The sequence below is a fragment of the Narcine bancroftii genome, chromosome 13, assembly GCF_036971445.1.
Source record: "Narcine bancroftii isolate sNarBan1 chromosome 13, sNarBan1.hap1, whole genome shotgun sequence".
In the NCBI taxonomy this organism is placed as follows: domain Eukaryota; kingdom Metazoa; phylum Chordata; class Chondrichthyes; order Torpediniformes; family Narcinidae; genus Narcine; species Narcine bancroftii.
Window position 1 is genome coordinate 14,732,350 of NC_091481.1, and position 13,167 is coordinate 14,745,516.

The 13,167-nt window shown below is 38.8% G+C and overlaps 1 protein-coding gene across 8 annotated transcripts in view; it reads left to right on the top strand.

Moving 5' to 3' along the window:
* The window catches only part of LOC138748315 (plexin-B2-like), a 217,020-nt gene that overhangs the window by 81,980 nt on the left and 121,873 nt on the right, over positions 1-13,167 (top strand). For 5 of the 8 annotated variants that reach the window (XM_069908265.1, XM_069908264.1, XM_069908267.1 and 2 more), the window contains exon 2: positions 10,523-10,626. The exons of 2 other annotated variants lie outside the window; for them this stretch is intronic. The gene's annotated coding sequence lies outside the window, so the exon portion shown is untranslated. Of the gene's footprint in view, positions 1-1,960; positions 2,217-10,522; positions 10,627-13,167 lie in introns of those variants that run through there. One more of the 8 variants, XM_069908263.1, reaches the window with a different exon arrangement.

Consider the following 13,167-nt stretch of genomic DNA (forward strand, 5'->3'; position numbering starts at 1 on the left):
TTGAGAACAAAAGGGAGAATCCAGCTGTGAAGCAGAGAGCGGTGGAATGGCAGAGAGCTGGAGAGCTGTGTGAAATGCACATGCCTCATAAGTGAGGATTTGTAAATTTACTGCCATGCCACATCCGTCATTTCTCTCTCCAATGTTCAATACAATGTCCTTTGTTATCAGTTCAAGAACTGAACTTGGACATTGAACTTGGAATTCTGTGGTCTGTGTTTTTTGCACTGACTTACATTACTGACTGACCTGGGGTTTTGGGGGAATTTTTCTCTTTTTGAATATTGTCCACAAACTGTAATGATCTGGGTTTTTCCCACATACAAACTGCTTATAAATATATGATCTAGCTTTATTTGCTATAGATACTTAGAGTGGGGTTAATTGTGTTGAGACTTTATATTTTCAATAGTCATTCATAAATATAGAGTTAAAATGTAACCCTTTTGAATTGAATCTTCTGTTGTTGCTGGTTTGAGATTTAACAAACAAAAGATGAGATTGAATTCTTCTGGAATGAAGCCATGTCCCAAAGAGATGACCAGCATCTGTGGAGAGATAAACCAAGTTAAACACAACTGCTGGAGGAACTCGGCCGTTCAATCAACACCAGTGGGAGAAACGCATGGTCAACGTTTTGACCTAGAACCTTTTATCAAGACAGACTTCAGCCTGAAACATTGACTATTCTCTTCCTGTCACTGCTGCCCGAGCCTCTGCGACCCTCCAGCAGATTGTTTAGTTTCATCCTCTGCAGTCTTGGGTGTCTCTCATGTGAGAAATCGATCATCTGACCAGTTGTGAATGGTTATCTAAAACTGTTGAACTTGGTTTTGAATCCCAAGTGTTGTCCTGTCCTTTGTATAAGGTGAGATGCTGCTTCTCAGGCTTGTTGGAGCTGTACGAGGAGCCACAGGTGTGGGTCAGATTAGGAGTGGGATGGAAAATTAAGGTCCCAATCACCCTTGCAAATTGTTTGTCCCTGCATAGTGGTTATCCAATCTGCTTTTGGCTTTGCTCATTGAATATCTGATGATTAAAGGTAGTGTAAAGATTTTGATTAGCAATATAACCTGTCACATCAAAGTCCAGCAATGCCAGCTTTGATTCTCTCGCAGGTTCTTTTCCTGGCTTCATGTACAGGGACATACTGTTACATATGCTGTACCCTTGTTAAACTACTACTGAGTTAATTTCTGAAATATTATTCACCTCGCATTTCTCCAAATATTCTTCACTCTTGACACACATTGTGATCAATAAAGGATGTCTGCAAAATTGAAATCTCTGTTTTGGGAAGCAAGAAGGAAAGGGGTGATGCTGCATCTTCTGTGGTGTTTTAGGAAGGTGTCATTGAATGGAAGTAAGAGCTAGAGAAGCAATGGAATTGAACCAGGGTGATATGAAGGGGGAGAATGGGGGATGGATGTTATATTCTATGCTAGAGGATGATGTGTTGAATATGCTGGCCAGAGGGATGGTAGATGAGGCCAAGGAGAATCCTATCCCTGTTCTGGGTAAGAGATGGGGTTAGAGCAGAAATGCAGGAAGTGAAACACCTGGCTGAGCAGGGTAAACAGCTGCGGTGGATAGAAAACATCTTTTAAATTTGAAGAAGTTTGGCAACTGTTTATTCAATATTTCCATCTAGTTTAAGAATCATAATTTTATACTGGATTCTCTCCTAGTTCCTTATGGTAAATTTGGTTTAAATCATGAAACGCTTTGTTTTCCTATTTTACTCTCAGAATGGACTGTCCAGTCCCTTTTTTTTACCTATTTTTTTTTTTGATTAGTTAAAGGATATTTTGCAATAAAAAATAGTTTTTTGGTTTTACAAGAGGAGAAGAAATTTACAGTTCAATACTAATATGTTGTATGTTTTTTCTTACACATGAAAATGCATAAATATAATGTAACTCTCCTCTTGTATATATGTTTAATATAATTCAATAAACAGATTGAAACCATTGGTTAAGGAAGGCATCTTGGAAGCAATGGCGCAAAAGTTGTTCTCAAAACAGAAGTAATGCAGTTGGAGAAACAGTTAAACAGTCTGCGCAGGAAGGAGAGTTGAAAAGATTGCTGATCTCCTGAGCTGTCCTGTATCCCCAGAATAAAGGTGTGGAGCATTCCGTGTGGACGAGCAAGCTGATGAAGGGTGGAATTGCTTTGCCAAGCAGTTTGTCGCATTGCATTGGGCTGTGTTGCATCAGGTATGCTGACAAATCGTAACCATCAGTTTTTCACAAAAGTATTTTTGAAGGGTCTATCTGGCTGGCTTTCTGCACAGAACCCAACAGCCTAGCCTGTACAGCAGTGGGATTGTTGCCAATCTGATGCAGAGGCCCCACCCATGCAATGTCCTGACAACTGGGATAGCTCACAGTGGAGCCATGCCAATTAGGAAACCCCAATTGTGTTTAAAATGATATTCAGAGCTATTTAAAAATATTAAAATCATAAAATAAAATTAACCATTGTAATGAAATATAGTTAAAATATAAAAACTATTTATGCTGCTTTTAAATATTAACTAAATTATTAAAGTAGCAGCTTGACCTGCATGTTTCATCTTAAGTCTGTGAATTCCATTAAGATTAATGATATTCAGATTCAGTGACAGATTTGATTTAAATAAATAAATAGATCTCACACTAAATTTCAGACTTCAATTCTTTGCAGAATGTGTGATTAATTCTGGGGCTTTTAGTGGCAGATTGCCAGTGGCTCCATTCAGATGATCTGGCTACAAATAACAGTTCATCCCACACTGCTCTTGTGTACTGTTTGAAGAGGTTAATTCAATTAAACTGGTATTTTGTTTTCAAAAATTATATGGTTCCATTCTTTTGATAATAAGATGGTGCTGAGTGAAAAAGGAGATTCGCAAGATTGAATACCAGTATCTAATAGAGTTGCCCCTCAGTAAAAGCTGATCAGATTCAAATTTATTGTCAGAGTGCATGCATGACATCACTTACAACCCTGAGATTCTTTTTCCTGCGGCTGAGGCAGAATTACCACCTTATTGGCAGTGCAGAAAAAACTGACTCAACATGCACATGTAAACAAAAAAAGAAATGTAAACAAACTATACTTCTGGCCCTCATTCGCACAAGTAAAATCACCATGTCTACATCTTATTTAACACTTTATAAACTTAATTATTTCATCTTCAACCTTTTCTCTGCAACAGAAGAATCTAACCTGATCCAGCCTCATGAGTTTGCAGAGTTTTGGCATGACATTGAAAATCCTGGCAAATTTCTACAGATGTGTGATGGAAAGTGTGCTGACCAGCTGCGTCGCAGCTAAACCAAATTAACAGAGGGAAAAAAATCAACTAAGTGCAAAAGTATCAGTCCTTAAGACCTTGTTTGAGTTTGTTATTGAGGAGTCTAATGGTGGAGAGGTAGCAGCTGTTCCTGAACTTGGTGATGTGAGTTTTGTGGGACCTGTACCTCTTTCCTGATGGTAGCAGTGAGAACCGAGCATGTGATGGGTGGTGCGGATCCTTGATGATTGCTGCTGCTCTCTGACGGCAGCATTCCATGTAGATGTTCTTGATGGGGAGGGCCTTACCCGTGATGTCCTCGGCTTTGTCCACTCCCTTTTACAGGTCTTTTCACTCGGGCGTTGGTGTCGCCATACCAGACTGCGACGCAGCTGGTCAGCACACTTTCCATCACACATCTGTAGAAATTTGCCAGGATTTTCAATGTCATGCCAAAACTCTGCAAACTCATGAGGCTGGATCAGGTTAGATTCTTCTGTTGCAGAGAAAAGGTTGAAGATGAAATAATTAAGTTTATAAAGTGTTAAATAAGATGTAGACATGGTGATTTTACTTGTGTGAATGAGGGCCAGAAGTATAAAATAGTCTCTAATATAAAATAGCTAGAATTGCTAGAATTGCTAGAAATAGACAGCAGGCCAAGGACTAACTGTGATGGAAAATGAGGTATAAATCTTTTATTAAAGCAATCAACCCCTGTGGAATTCAAGGGAAACCAGCAATGGTTAAAGAAAGAGGTAGTACATGCAATCATAAGGATCAATTAAAGTCATTTGGTGTGGATGAAATAGGAAGGGATGGAAAGACATACTGGGAGTGGAAGTTGCGGTTGTGAGACATTGAGGTGACTAATGGTTGAACCTCAGTTGTGGAAATCCTGAAACAACAAATCTCTCTTTGCAAACCCTACAAGAACCTTCCTGGTGAACTTTATACATGTTAAATTCTGTGCACATTGTAAGAATTGCCGGCAACCAGAGAATTTGGAAGTGAGATTGAACTGTGAACCAAAGAACTTTTCTTAAATTTACACACACATCATACATGTGCGCTTAGAATTAGAAGGGGGTTAATTTGGTTTAGTTTAGTAAATAGAGATGAGTTAAAGTTTGATTCTATTTTCCTGTTTAAAGATAATTAAAAACAACTTTTGTTTACGTAACTACTTGTCTTGGTGAATGTCTGTTGCTGCTGGGTTTTGGGGTCCTTTGGACTCATAACATTGGGCTTGAGCCCTTCATCAAGAGATGTCTGAACAAAACAGATTGGCTGACTGTGTTCCAAAAATAGTAAAACTAGATCAAACTGGATTTATTAAGAAAAGACAAACAACAGACAATATCTGTAAGTTCATTAACTTAATTCATGCAGTAGAAGGAAACAAGATGCCAACAGTGGCGGTTGCCTTAGATGCAGAGAAAGCCTTTGTCAGAGTAGAATGGAATTATTTATTCAAAGTACTACAGAGGTTCAACCTACCAGAGAAATATATTAATTGGATTAAAGCATTGTATGTAAGGAAAATGGATATATATCAAACCAATTTAAATTAAGCAGGTCAACTAGACAGGGATGTCCACTATCTCCCTCACTGTTCGCGTTAGCTATAGAACCCTTGGCAGAACTGATAAGAACAGAAAGTAAAATAAGAGGGATAAAAATAAAAGAGAAGGAATATAAAATCAGTCTATTTGCTGATGATGTCATAGTATACTTAACAGAACCAGAATTATCAATAAAAGAATTACATAAGAAATTGAAGGAATATGGAGAAGTATCGGGGTACAAGAACAACGCAAATAAAAGTGAAGCGATGCCAATGAATAATACGGATTTCACAAAGTTTAAGAAAGATTCACCATTTAAATGGCAAACACAAGCAAACAGATACCTAGGTATTCAACTAGATACTAATCTAGGCCATCTATACAAATTAAATTATCAGCCATTAGTGAAGAAATTACAAGATGATTTAGAACATTGGAAAGATTTACCACTAACACTGATAGGAAGGGTAAATTGCATGAAAATGAATATCTTCCCAAGGATACAATACCTATTTCAATCATTACCAATTCACCTAACAGAGAAATTCTTCAAGGAGCTAAAGAAAATAATAAGGAAATTCTTATGGAAAGGGGGGGAAACCGGGGATAGTGCTAGATAAATTAACAGAATGGTACAAACAAGGGGGCTTACAGCTACCAAACTTTAAGAATTATTATAGAGCAGCACAATTAAGATACCTATCAGATTTTTATCAAACAGGGGAAAAATCAGATTGGACCAGATTAGAGCGAGATAAAATAGGGGAGAAGGTACCTGAACATATACTATATAAGTGGGATGAAAAGCTGATGTAACATAGGAATTCACCAGTACTGCACCATCTGCTCAACATTTGGAAGAAGATTCACGTAGAAAGGAAAAAAAACAAATTACCAACTTCCAAAATTAATATTGATGCAAAATCAACTAATCTCTTTCACAATAGATAACCTTTCCTTTAGAGAATGGGAGAGAAAAGGGATCAAAAGAATAGAAAATTGTTTTTTTGGGAAATAAATTATTTTGAACAAATGAAGTGCAAATATGGTATAACTCATGATACAATGTTTGCATAGCACCAACTGAAAACCTACTTGAAGGACAAATTGGGAATCAGGCTGAGGTAACCAGAAGGAAGCAGTTTTGAATATCTGATTACAGACACAATGATAATTAAAAGATTTATAACAAACATGTACATCAAACTGCAAGAGAAAGCGAACGATGAAACAAGCTGTAAACCCAAACAAAAGTGGGAACAAGATCTAAACATGAAGATAAAGAATGAAACCTGGGAGAAGCTATGCTCCAGAACTACAATAAACACGAGGTTACGCATGATACAATATAATTGGTTACACAGGCTATACACCACGCCCCAAAAGTTAAATAAATGGGACCCAACAGTATCAGATAGATGTTTTCGCTGTAAGAAGGAAACGGGAACAACAGTACATGGAATTTGGGCATGTGAGAAAGTGGAAAAGTTTTGGGAAGATCGAAATCAGGTATTAAATAAAATCACAAAAAATAACATACCAAAAAAATCCAGAGATCTTTCTTCTAAGTAATATAAGAAGTAAAGAACTTGGCCTCGATTTGGATGAGCACAAAAAAAATTTATTATGCTAGACTTGGCTGTAGCAAAAATAATGTATAATGTCAACCTGGAAATCAGAAGAGAGCCTGAGAGTACAGCAATGGTACATAGAAATGAATAAATGTATTCCATTGGAAAAAATAACATATACTGTGATGTTATTTCTTAAATTATTCGAACAAATTTGGGAACTGTACATGGAACACAACAGAGAGGTCCTACCGTGGACCTCCACCACCTAAAACGACAGAATGAGAAGAAGACGAAATGAACTGACCCAGTGTGTAAAAGTAGATGACACCATTTTCTTGTTTATTTTCATTGTGTGATGACATTGTTTAATGGGTTTAATGTATTGTACATGTTGAACGTTTAGTGGGTGGGGAGGGGGGTGGGAGGGAAGGGAGGGGGGTGGGAGCAAAGGGAGGGGGGGTGAGAGGGAAGGGAGGGGGGGAAAGGGTAGAAAATGATACTGTGTATATTCAAGAGGGAAATGTTTGTGTATTTTGGTCAATAGTGTGAAAATTTTTTTTAAATTAAAAAAAAAAGAGATGTCCTATCAAAAGGCAGAGGTGGGTGGTGAGGGTGGGAGATGATAGGTGGAAGGGGGTGAGAGGTACTCTCAAGCTCACATGTTTGTCCATGGCCTTTCACACTACCCCACCCTGACCACCTGCAGATTGGAGGAACAACACCTCATTTTTTTGTCTGTGCACCCTCCAACCCTAGGACATGAGCATTGAGTCCATTGGATTCCACTAATCAACTTACCTTTTCACGCCTCCACCCCCCCCCCCCTTAACTAGTTATTTCAGTTCCTACTTTTTCTCTCCACCTAGCCTAGGCTCCTTCCCCTTTCCTGTGGTCCTCCCCCCTCCACCTATCATCTCCCACTCTCACCACCCTCCTTCCCCCTTTTGTTCGGACAGCGAAATATTGCAACTAAGCCTGTGTTTTACTTCCCATTTATTTTCACACTGAACTTTGATTTGACATTTAATTATGTCATGGTCTAGACATATCCTTCATGTTCCTGCCTGAGTTGTTAACACTTGAAGATTATAAAGCTCTAAATGGATTTTTGCATGTGTCTTATTTCTACTTTGTTTTGGGTAAAATGGATGAGAGGGCTGTCAGTTTACAAAAAACTGAGAGAAAAGTCATCTGGTCCAGGCATGGTATTTCCCAAGCAGTTTATTTGGTAAAAATTCTGATCACATAATCAAGTATTGTTCCCAGTATTTCCGGCTTTGTTTTAATCCATCTGAATTTTGCCTGAAGGAAACTTATTTTTAAGAATGATTTTTGGTTTAGTTATGTTCCTTAATTTTAAGTGGAGTGTGATTTTTGTTGATGTATGTTGTTTCGAGAAATCATTATTTAATTTGGCTTTTTTTGCCAGACATGTTGAGTTTGTGTGATTGGCTCTCATTGCTTTCTCTCTTGATTTTGATCACAAGAAGCTCTCACAATATTGTAAAAATTAACAGAAAGCTAGAGACGTGGGAAGCTTTTAAACTTGGAAGCTTGCTCTTGTTAAATCAGGACATCAGAGGTTATAGGAAGAAGGCTGGACATTGGGGCTGAGTGGGAAAATGGATCAGTTCATGGTTAAATGGCGGGGCAGACTCGATGGGCTCAATAGCCTATCTCTTTCCCTCTGCTTTAAAACAAACAGAAGGCTACTAAAAAGCCAATTAAGGGAGAAAATATGAAGGTAATAATAAATATATAAGAGCCAATAATATAATAAAGTTACAAACAGCTATTTTTCAAATCTATAAATAGTAGAAGAGAAGAATAAACATTGGATCATTGGAAAATGATACTGGATCATAAAAATTTTTTTTAACATTTTAATTTAATTTGCATGGAGCAGGCCATTTTGGTCCATGGGTCATTGCTACCCAATTTACATCTAATTAACCCACACCCTGGGTATGTTTCGGACAGTGAATGGAAACCGGAGGCCCCCCCCCCCCCCCCCCCCGAGGAAAACCCATGCAAACATGGGGAGAATGTACAAATTCCTTACAGACAACGCAGGATTCGAACCTGCTTCCGATCACTGGCACTATAAAGGCATTTCATTAACTGATATGCCAACTGTGGTGCCCAGAAGTGGTAATGAGGAAAAAGAAATAGGCAGATACATTTACTGGGTATTTTCTGTCCCTCTTCACTGTGGAAGACACCAGTGACATGCCAAAAATTCAATAGAGTCAGGGAGCAGAAGTGAGTGTAGTTGCTTTTACCAAGGAGAAGCTGAAGGTGGATGAATCATCTGGACCAGATGGATTACATCCCAGGATTCTGAAAGGTAGCTGAAGAGATTGTGGAGGCATTAACAGTGGGTCTTTGAAGAATCAGTAGAGCTAGGAATGGTTCCAGAGGCAGAAAAATCACAAAATAACACTCTGCTCTTTAAGAAAGAATAACAAATGACAGGAAATTATAGGCTGGTTAGTTTGACTTGCTGGTTGGTAAGATTTTGGAGTTCATTATGAAAGGATTGGCACATCATGATAAAATAGGCTGACATCAACGTGTTACCTTTCAGGTGACATCTTGTCTGACCAATCTGTTGGAATCCTTTGAGGAAGAAACATGTCGGATCAACAAGAGGGTCAATGAATGATGTCTTTGGGCCTATTGCTTGCAGGATGAAGGGGGAATCTCAATGAAACCTACTGAATATTGAAAGGACTTGATGAAGTGGGCATGGAAAGATGTTTCCAGTCGTGGGAGAGTCTAGGACCAGAGGGCACAGCCCACAGAATAAAAGGATGTCAGAGATGAGAAATTTAATCAGCCAGAGGGTGTATAATCTGTTGCCACAGCCAGTTGTGGAGGTCAACTCTCTGGGTAGATTTAAAGTGGAGATTGATAGTTTTGTGATTAATTGGAACACGGCATGATCTGGAAGGAGTTTGTACGTTCTCTCTGTGTCTGCGTGGGTTTTCCCTGAGGGCTCCAGATTCTTCCCACCCTTCAAAGCATACTTGGGGATCCAATTGGGTGCAATTGGGCAGCAAAGGGTCATGGACAGAAATAGCCTGTTACCATGCTGCATGTCTAAATTTAAATTTAAAAATTTAAACTGTAGTTTTAAAAAATTATAAGGGTGTCAAAAGTTATGGAGAGAAAGCAGGAAAATGGGGTTGAGGGGAAAAGTTATCAGTCATGATTTGAATGAAGGAGTAGTCTCAATAGGCCAAATGGTATAATTCTGCTGCTACATCTTGTGGTGCAAGTTTGATATTTCCAAGGCCATTGGATGAAGAATAGCCAGTTCCCATCGCATTATTAAATAAGAATTCCTTTATGCTATAAAATGAGAGTGGCACTGTTGGTGTAGTGGTTAGTGCAGCACCTTTACAGTGCCAGTGATCAGGACTGGACTGAGGTTTGAATCCCGTGCTTTCTGTCAGGAGTTTCTGTTCTCCCCATGTCTATGTGGGTTTTCTCCAGGGGCTCCATTTTTCTCCCATTGTTCAAAAACATACCGGGGGTGTAGGTTAATGGGGTGTAAATTGGGAGGCATGAACTGTTGGGCTGAAATGGCCTGTTGCCCTACTGTATTTCTATATTTAAAAAAAAATTAAATTAAAAAAAATTTCCATGGTGCTGAAGTTTGCTTGTTTACCACTGTATTCCAGCTGTTATTGCTTACTCCTGAATATTAAATCTACATTTTCAAAGTCCACATAAGTTCACTTGTTGAAAGACTCCCCTCAAAACTTGACATAATATCCAAGCAAAAGTTATAGGTTTACTTTGCAGGCTGGTAGAATGAGGATAGAATCTTGCTCACTTCAGGTCAATGTGGTTAAATTCCAGAAGTTCGTGCCTAAAAGCTTGGATTCACTGTTGTATTTAATCTTAATGCTGCAAAATTTATCATTTCATTGCAAAGTGTTGCAATTGTATTTTCCTGTAAACTTCACTCAGGACTGTTGACAAAAAAAGTCACCTGAGAATAAGTTCCTGCTTTCCCATTTTCTCTCACCATGAGAAGGAAATGTAAGATGTAAGATTTAATTTGGATTTTAATATTTTCTTGTTTTGCCTTTTAGGAGGTGTGTTGCCAATGTGGTCATATAATATCTCTGATCTCCAGTAACTCCAGTGCAGTCTTGCAATACAAACTCAACGTTAGAGGATAAAGGCTGTTTTCGAGGTATGAAAGTTATGGCATGACTTGTTATTTACTGTTAATATACTGTTCAGGTTAAGAGCCACTTGGCACTGAATGATCACCTTTTCCATTCAACAAGAAGCAGAGCCATATCCGGGAGGGTGGAACATTCATTTATCAGAGATTTTAAAAAAAATTCTGTATTTTATGTTTGTCCATTTATTATGGTTTTCAAATGTTTATCATTGGACACTTAAATAATCCGAAAAATAATTCTACAAAGGTAACATCACACATCCCTGCCTCAAAAAAAGAAAAGGGGAAGCCGCTCACATTAAACAATTTTTTACAATTTCTAATTAGAAAGTCAATTTTTGTTGCTCCTTTTGGTCCATTTTTCTGTTTTAAATTAAAACAAAAACTGGCCATATAAAACAAATGTTCTCATCCTTCATTTATGTTAATAGAGTCACACTGCAGTTTGTTTTCATTGTGTGTTCTACTCTGGGGATATTTTCTCAGAGGAGTTTTTGCCAGTTACCCTGTCTTGGCAAAATGAAGGTTTATTTTCCATTGCAACATGGAATTGGGGAAGTTGTCATGTAGGCAGAGATTATACTTGTTTCAGTCGTGTTTAGCGAACATGATAAAAGCCAACAACCTCTGCACGTTGCTTAAGCATGAAGTATTTTCTGAATGTAATTTATTCCATGTGCTTTTGAGGTTTATCGGGAAATTTTTTCAAGAGCTTTGGATTTCCAGGTGGCCTTTTACTTTGAATCAGGATCTTATTTTCATGAAATTCGGTGTTTTTGTGGCGGCCTCATAGTGCAAACATTCACGGTATAACCATATTGCAATATTACGATAAAAATAAAACAAAATAAGAATAAGAATAACAGTGCATGAAAAGTCAGGCCGTGTCTTTGGTTCATCGATTATTCAGGAATCTAATGGTAGCGGGGAAAAAGCTGGCCTGGTGCCGCCGAGGGCTCGTCCTTGGGTGCTGATGGTAGCGGGGAAGAAGCTGTCCTGGTGCCGCCGAGGGCTCGTCCTTGGGTGCTGATGGTAGCGGGGAAGAAGCTGGCCTGATGCTCGTCCTTAGGTTTCTGTGTCCAAGTCAGGCTGATAATTTACAATATGAACATCTTGTAGTAGTGAACTGGTTGCATGGATAACTCGGCTTTGGTATCTCATCTGTTGGTTCTTCTAAGCAGTTTGGTTTGTAGTTGTTGGCAGGAGTGTCTGTAATCGTAACTTGTGTTTTATGGATGGATCTTAATTTCTCAGCAACACCAAAAGTGTCCCATTAATCTTCATTTGATTCAAATCTCAAACCGTATAATTTATTTTGAATCTTTAGTCTTTGAGTCCATACCAGTTGGAGTGTTGCCTTTGGCCATTGACCCTTTTCTTCTCTGTGCTCTGACCTTTCTGCCTCTGGTAACTTTAGTGCACTTAGTTGATCAAATGTACACAGTCAGAAGTATATCTTGCACTGTTCTACAGTTTGTGCAGCAGTTATTTCTGGAATTGAGGGTGGGAGTTGTGAACATGGGCAAAGCAACTGAGGGTAAAGACCAATTAATTTGGATTTGGGGGTGCTGATGAATCAAGACATGGGTATTATGGATAATAAAAGTGAGGGAAGTGGGTATACTAAGCAGGAGGATGAAATTGGAGGTAATGAGGAGAACCATGGAACATTACAGCCCAGAAAACAGGCCCTTCTACTCTGTGCTGGAATGTTATTCTGTCTCATCCCATTGACCCGCACCCACTCCATAACCCTCTTGAGCCCTCCCATTGATAAACCTGTCCAAAATTTTCTTAAGATGTTAAAATTGAGCCCGTATTCATTACTTCAGCTGGCAGCTCTTTCCACACTCCCACCATTCTCTTGTGTGAAGAAATTCCCCCTAAACTTTCCCCTTTCACCCTTAACCCATGTCTTCTCCTCTGGTTTGTATCTCACCTCCCCTCAGTGGAAAAAAGCCAATCGACATTTACTCTGACTATACCCCTCCTAGTTTGAATACATCTGGGAATAGAAATCTGTGTTTGTTCCAAAAGATGCAAAGTAATTGATTTGCCTGACAATTTAATGCAGCTAATAATGGTCACTCATGAGATTACTTGGTGCAAGTTTTCCTGATATGTCCCGAGATATGGTGTGAGATTGAGAGGATCCTGTCTGCTTCTAACATGGAAATGATGTTGGGCCAACAGTGACTTGTGGCCCTAAGTGCACAGTCAGATTTTCAAAGTGAAGTGAAATGATTTGGAAATGATCTTTTTTTTTTCTGCAGTGAAATGAAATAGCTATTTACAGTTGCATGTTTCTGAAATAGACTCCATTATGCAATTGAGTATATTGATAAAATGGTTTACTCAATTTATGATGGGGTATGATCCGGCAAACCCATCGTAAGTTGAAAGAAATCGTAACACCAACATTGCTGTGTCGGTCCCCACACTGATCCCACTGCCCCCACTCTCTCCTCTCAGCCCTTTATCACTCCCAACATTTATGCCACTGCCCCGCTCTCGTCCCCACACTGATCCCATTGCCGTGCTCTCTCC